Here is a 6950-nt window from a genome sequence, read left to right as displayed (position 1 = left end):
TGGAATTGATTCCCCAATCTGACTAGATTTAAAAATACTAATGTCTCTGTATCCAGTAGTAAAGAGAGCACTGATAGTCCATGGCACGACTTGGTAATAAAGATATAAAATATTTGCATTGGATATTCCTAATCAACCATTTATAAGAAGTAGCTGGATGATAGGTATATAGGATACTTTCAAACACTTTTGGCAATCAAGCAAATATAATGAGGTTGGCAGGCTGCTCCTGATGTTGCTACCCAAAGCAGTGGGGGAAAAAAGGATGAACTCATGGATTCGCATTCCCAGCTCAGGCACCACATAAATGACCTGAAAGTTTTGCATGTGCCCTGAAGGATGCTTATTTCTTGTAGCTGCAGCACTGAAATTGCTGAAAATCAAAAGCAGAATCTCATCCTGTGATTAACTGAATTAGAACACAGGTTGAATTCCCAGACTTAACAGAGTATCAACTGCTAAAGTGAGGGCATTGGTTGGGAAAGAATGGGATCCTGTAAGATGGCATGGGGTGGTGGGAAGACCCTGAAAGAGCTGGGGGCACTGAGCTCCTAAGGTCTGATGAGACTCCTTTAACAGTGGAAGATATTGCCCCACCCTCACTGGAAGACAGACAAGGGCTAAGGAACCTTCACAGATTGGGGGAGACCAAGATGGCATGTCAACTAAGTGCAGTGTGGGATACTGGGCTGGAATCTGATCCAGAAAAGGGGTCATTAATGGGACAATTGATAAAATTTGAATAAAGACTTTAGATTAGTTAATAGTATTATGTGAATGTTAACTTCCTCTTTCTGATAACTGTGCGACAGTTATATAAGATGCTAATATTTAGGGAAGCTGGGTGGAGAGTATGCAGGAATTCTTTGTGTTATTTTTGCAACTGTTTTATAAGTCTTAAATGATCTCAAAATGAAAACTCAAAAATAAAAAAAAAGTAAGTTCAAAACATTAAAGTCAATTCCACAAACATGCACTGAAATAGCAGCTGGAGGTGGAAGAGACACTGAGGGAATAAATGTGAAAAATAATTCAGATATTGCTTAGGCCCTCTGAAATCACACGTGTTCAAAGCAAGCTGTGATCTCACTGTGAAAAGCAAAATGGAAATAAGAAACTAGATGTAAAAAAAAAAATCACAAAACAGCACAAAGAACAATGCAAAATGACCACTTATTCAATGCATAAATGTCCAGGAGTTCAGAAAAAACAACTGACTGAAGAATGATTTGACAGTTATTAAGAAAAATTTGACTGGAAACAAGTGAAGGACTAGGCCAGATATGAGTGATTTCCTTCTGCCTATTAATTTCTGATACTTATAAATATGTACATCTCTATCGGTGAACATAGATATTCTCTTTTTTCTAATAAGTATGCGTGTGTCTATAAATTATAAATAGAATTTTCTATCTCTGTAAGTAGGAAAGGGTGGATAAATTGTGCATAAGTTAGAAAGTTCTGTGAAAAAGAGAAAGAAACTGATCAGTCCAGTGGTTATACAACAACAAAATGAAAAGAATATGTAATATTATGCCATAAAATAATGATGCAGTATAGCAGCCAAAATCTGACCATTTAGTATATGCCAACCACTCTTAATCAACAACTTTACATGTTAATTCACATAATCCTCACAACACTGGTGGTGGACATACTGTTATTTCCCTTTTACAGATGGTGGTAAAAAGTAAATGGCCAAAATGGGATTTGACTGTAAGCAGTTCAACCCAGAGGTAAAGCTGTTAACCACACAATTGCACTGCTTTGAATTTTCAAGAAAAGACTTGACTAAACAGACTAGTTTCCCCTTCTCCTGGGAGATGAAGTTTCTAATTATAATACTGTTATATCTTAACAATCAGTATCCAGAAATAGGACCTTCCTGTCACCAGGAGGGGATGGACTAGGGCATGGGCAGCAAGGTGAGGAGTTGAAGGTAGGGAAGGGGTGGTGAGAAGGCTCAGACCTCAGGATGTAGAGCCCACACCCTCCCTGTTAATGAGGTTGGTTGTAGCTCCTAGTGGCAAGGCTCTCAAGGGACCAGAGTGACCTACTCATGTCATACAGACACTGCCTAGTCCCCAGGATAGTCTCCTGCATGTGGAATGATTTGAAAATGGTCGTTCAGGTAGAATTTGAACTGGTGACATCAGGCTTTGTCACAGGTACCACTTGGCTCCAAATTGGCATCCGGGAGGAGAGTCAGTGGTGGACAGCAGACAGATTCTCCTACGCGTGAATTTAGATCTCAATCACTTCATATATTCTGTGTTCAGAAAATATGGACACCAACAGTCAGGACTCACTAAGGTTAATTGAATAGGAAAAATAACATGATGAAAACATTTGATATTTGTTCTGGGAGAATTTGCAAATGAATTTAGAGGAGGGTCAACTCAAAAGCCTACAGAAGCCAAAGAGGTAATGGATTATAATCAAGTAAAACAGGCAGAAATGTTTCTTTTGAAGAGGCTTTGTTTCCTTATTGAACAAATATTCTATTCATTACTTCAACAACGAAATATGCTCTCTCCGATTTTGCTTTTAAACACACAGCACTTTTGGACTATCTTTTGTTTTCCTGGCTTTGATGGAGAGACATGGACAGAGAAATAGTTTTGTCCTGCGGGATATCTAACAATGTAAACATGATGATAAATGAGGACTGACAAGTCCTAATCATCAGAAAGAACAGGGAGTGGGGGGAGGGGGAAGAATGGGAAGCTAGAGAGCGCATGTCAACTGCTGGGCACCATGTTCTGTGTGGCTACAACGGGTTTTTACCACACAGAATGTGGGCCCAAGTGTTGTCAGACCTGCTGATTTTTCAAGAGAGGTTGGAAAATCTACATTTTTCTATGAAATTATCTTGACCTTCTGATATTTACTTATAACTTTTCAAACTATGTGCAGACCTCCTTTTTAAAACACTCTTACTCTTTCTTCCATGATACTTGGGTAGTTTCTTCTTTCTGTGCTGGATGCTCCTCATCTCCTTTTCTGGATTCTCCTCTTCTGCTCATCATCTAAAATGAGGGTGTCCTGGATCCCCTTCTCTGTTGTATCTACATCCTCCTCCTGAGCAACCTTACCTGATCCCACAGCTTTAAGCCACCAGTGCCAGAGATTCCCAAAACTGTTTCCAGCCCTGTCCTCTGCCTGACACTACAGAATCTGTCAACTTGCCATCTCCAAATCAATGTCTAACAGAAATCCCAAATTGTCATGACCAGGAGGGAACTCTCCCCTGATCTCCCCATACCTTCTCCTCCCCATCTAAGGGAATGGAATCACCATCCACTGAGTTGTTCAAGACACACACACACACACACACACACACAAGCATTTTCTGCATAGATGGTGTAATTTTATGCTTCCGTATGTTCATGTGTCTCCCTCTTCCTAGGGGATCCTTTCAGCTCCTTCTCCTCCCCTTTTTACCAAGAACATTCCTATTTATCCTTCAAGAGTCGGTTCCAGCATGATCACCCTCAGGCAGAGCTGATCAATAATTTTCTGGGCCCAGTGCCAAATGAGAATGTGGGTGGAGTCAATCGCCCCATCACATAGCTGGCCACCCCAACCCAAGGGATTGTAACCTCTACACGGGGACACCCTTGGTACCTCAGTTGAGGGTGGGAGAGAGGCCCCACCAAGTTGCTAAACATGCTTGTGGCACTGCCAGAGCAGGGTGGGGACAACTGCCACCTTGCCCCACCCCAAGACACTGCAGGGCCCAAACCTGACCTTGACCCTCCTTGCTCCTGCGCCCCGGTGTCTGCTGGAGATGAAGGGTAATAGCAATATTCAGGCCTCCCCCTGCCCAGTTTGATGCTGCCTCATGGCTTCAACAGGCTGGGAATGTGCTGCTAAGAACCTCTCCCGAGGAGACAGGGGAGCAGCGGAAGGTGGGACTGCACTGAGCTGAGGCTCTAAGTCCCTGAGCATATGCTTCCTTGTCCCACTGGGCTTCACTTTAAAACTATTAAGGGTTTCAGAAGGGAGCCATAAAGCACTACCCCCATCATGGGCACTTCTGAGAGTGGGGCCCTGAGCTACTGGTTGCACACCCATGAAGCTGGTCCTGCCTCCAAGAAATTGTCCCTAGCTAGGCCCCAACTGAGCTACCGAGCTAACTGCCCCTTTCTGTGCCCCATGTTTGTATTTATCACTGCATTTAGCACATTATGTTAATATCTATTTATATGTATGCTTTCTAAAATATTTTGTAAACTTCATAAGGTTAAAGAATTTGGCCAAATATATATATATATGTGTATGTATTTAATTTCTAGGTCTCAGTATTGAAACCGCGTCTCAATAGGCCTTTGATCTGTGTTTCAATGGCCTGACAAAAACGCTACTGGCCGAGCTGAACCTAATTTATGCACCGTCCCTGCTGCAGTTGCCTCCCTCACTTCCCAGCCAGAACAGCCCAGCAATGGATCACACCTGCCTGCTGTGGCCACTGCCACCACCACTGACCATGAAGTTTCCATGCAGCTCCAACAAGGAGAGGTCGCCATGTCTGAACACTTGCCAGAAGGTACCTGTCTTCCGCAGGGTGGCTGGGAAAGGCTGGGTAACACAGCCTAGGAAGGTGGGAAAGTTAATACCCTAAGGAAAAAGATTTGAGCAGTGAAATGCAAGAGATAGAAAGGAGTCAGAGATATTTGTCTGTCATTGCTTCCCCAAATGGACTGTTCTGAAATGCAGTCATTTTATTTGGCCTCTCTGTAAGACTGGGCACCCAGCTATGTTTGTTCTGAAGCCATGGCCAGCTTGGCAATACTTCTCGTGGTTTCTCTCCCTCCTTCTTTGCCTCTCTTTCCTTTCCCCTTACTCTCGCTTCCCTGGGACTGGGACAAAACTATCCCTTCAGACTGTCTTCTTTGAGAAAGCCAGTCTGAGACAACTGGAACCCAAAGTGGGTTAGTAATAATGGCTGGCATACTATGGCATCAGAATTGCTGAAGTTCTCACTTGTGGTTGACTAGGATACAGTGGAGGTTTATGGTGAGCATTGGGCTAATCAAGTTGCCACTGCAACTGACCAATATGGGGGTGGGATAATTACAGAACTTTAGCAGTGGGTGACTATGATGGCATTGAAATCCTTGATAGGTTCAGCTCATTGTCATTTGAAGGCATTCTTTGAAAGTTATAGATGGGGCGCCTGGGTGGCTCAGTTGGTTAAGTGACTGCCTTCGGCTCAGGTCATGATCCTGGAGTCCCAGGACTGAGTCCCGCATTGGGCTCCCTGCTCAGTGGGGAGTGTGCTTCTCCCTTTCATCTTGCCCCCTCTCATGCTCTCTCTCTCTCTCTCATTCTCTCTCTCAAATAAATAAATAAAATCTTTTAAAAAAAAAAAAAAAGGAAGTTATAGATGGCTCTGAAGCAGGTGGTAAGACCAGATCATGAATACATCAAGCAAAACCAGAGAAACATCCATGGGGGTAGACCTTGAGGGTGTTAGACCAGGGGAGTGAATATAAGACTGAACAGGAGAGAATATGTTGAAATGGACAACTCACTCATAACTTGGAATTTAATGTCTAGCAAGTCTTAATTATGTCCTAATAAAATACAATTGGGAGCTGTCCATCATGAGCTTGGTGTTAACAGAAACTCCCCCCAAAAAGGTTGAGAGGCATAGAAACAAACTACTATATAAAGGAAATAGTAGACTTAGGAAAAGACTCATATGTCTAGAAGACAAAAAACATGACTTGTTGGGCTAGACATATCACCTCTGTTGCACTGGTGCCACTTCCTCAGCTCACACCTGTGGCCTCATGGGAAATTCCCTACAACCAACTGAGGAGAAAGAAAGACCTTGAATCCAATTGAAAAACAGTTTGCTATGCTCTGTTGGGATTCTATAGAAATGGATCACTGCAACAACACAGTCTCTGTTAAGAATGACTCTGAGGGGTGCCTGGGTGGCTCAGTTGGTTAAGCGACTGCCTTCGGCTCAGGTCATGATCCTGGAGTCCCGGGATCGAGTCCCACATCGGGCTCTCTGCTCAGCAGGGAGTCTGCTTCTCCCTCTGACCCTCTTCCCTCTCGTGCCCTTCATCTCTCATTCTCTCTCTCTTTCAAATAAATAAAATCTTAAAAAAAAAAAAAAAGAATGACTCTGAAAGAATAAGCATAACTACAAGGAGGCTCCCAACAATGAGGTAAATAGGATGACCTATTTTCTGGGTGTTAGCGAGCTTTTCTCTTTGGTCAATCCACTGTTTGCAGTGGGCTAAATGTGGACATGGTGACAGGCTCAGATCCTAGATATAGATCTGAAGGAAGGAAGGGCTCCAGAAACCAAGGGGTAGAACTAGGATCAGTCCATCTCACTATCTTTCTTCATGACCCAGTTGCAGAATTTGTGTTTGTTTTTTGTTTTGTTTTGTTTTGTTTTTTGTCCCTACAACCTTGTATCTGCTGGATTAGAGATCCTGATTCCCAGGGGAGCACTGCTTCCTAGAAAACACTTAAATATTTCACCGAACTGGAAATTAAACCACTTGGAACTCCTCATGCTAGTGGACAAGCAAGAAAAGAATTACTGTACAGACTGGTTTAATTGACCTTGACTATTATGAGAAGCTAGGGTTGTTGTTACAAAATGGGGCAAAGACGGGGGTATATCTGGACAATAGGACTCACTGAGACTCACTCTCTTGATGATTCTTGCCCAATGATAGTTGTAAATGGACACTCAGAGCCAACTATTGCCTGATCAAAGGAAAACAACCAAGGGTTCAATCTATCAGGCAAGTAACCTACAGCAGCTGAAATGCTAACTGAAGGTGAGAGAAACTAGAATGGTTGACAAGTAAGGGAGCTGATGACTATCAGCTATGACCCTGGGTCCAACTGCAGCCATGAGGACTAGAGTTTGGTTTGCTAATCTCCTCTGAATCTTAAGTTTAAGGGACTGAAAGTGA

Source organism: Eumetopias jubatus, unplaced genomic scaffold, assembly GCF_037043125.1.
Source record: "Eumetopias jubatus isolate StellerSeaLion01/CBP00866 unplaced genomic scaffold, mEumJub1_p1.0 scaffold_1, whole genome shotgun sequence".
In the NCBI taxonomy this organism is placed as follows: Eukaryota; Metazoa; Chordata; class Mammalia; order Carnivora; family Otariidae; genus Eumetopias; species Eumetopias jubatus.
This window is presented reverse-complemented; position numbering follows the sequence as displayed.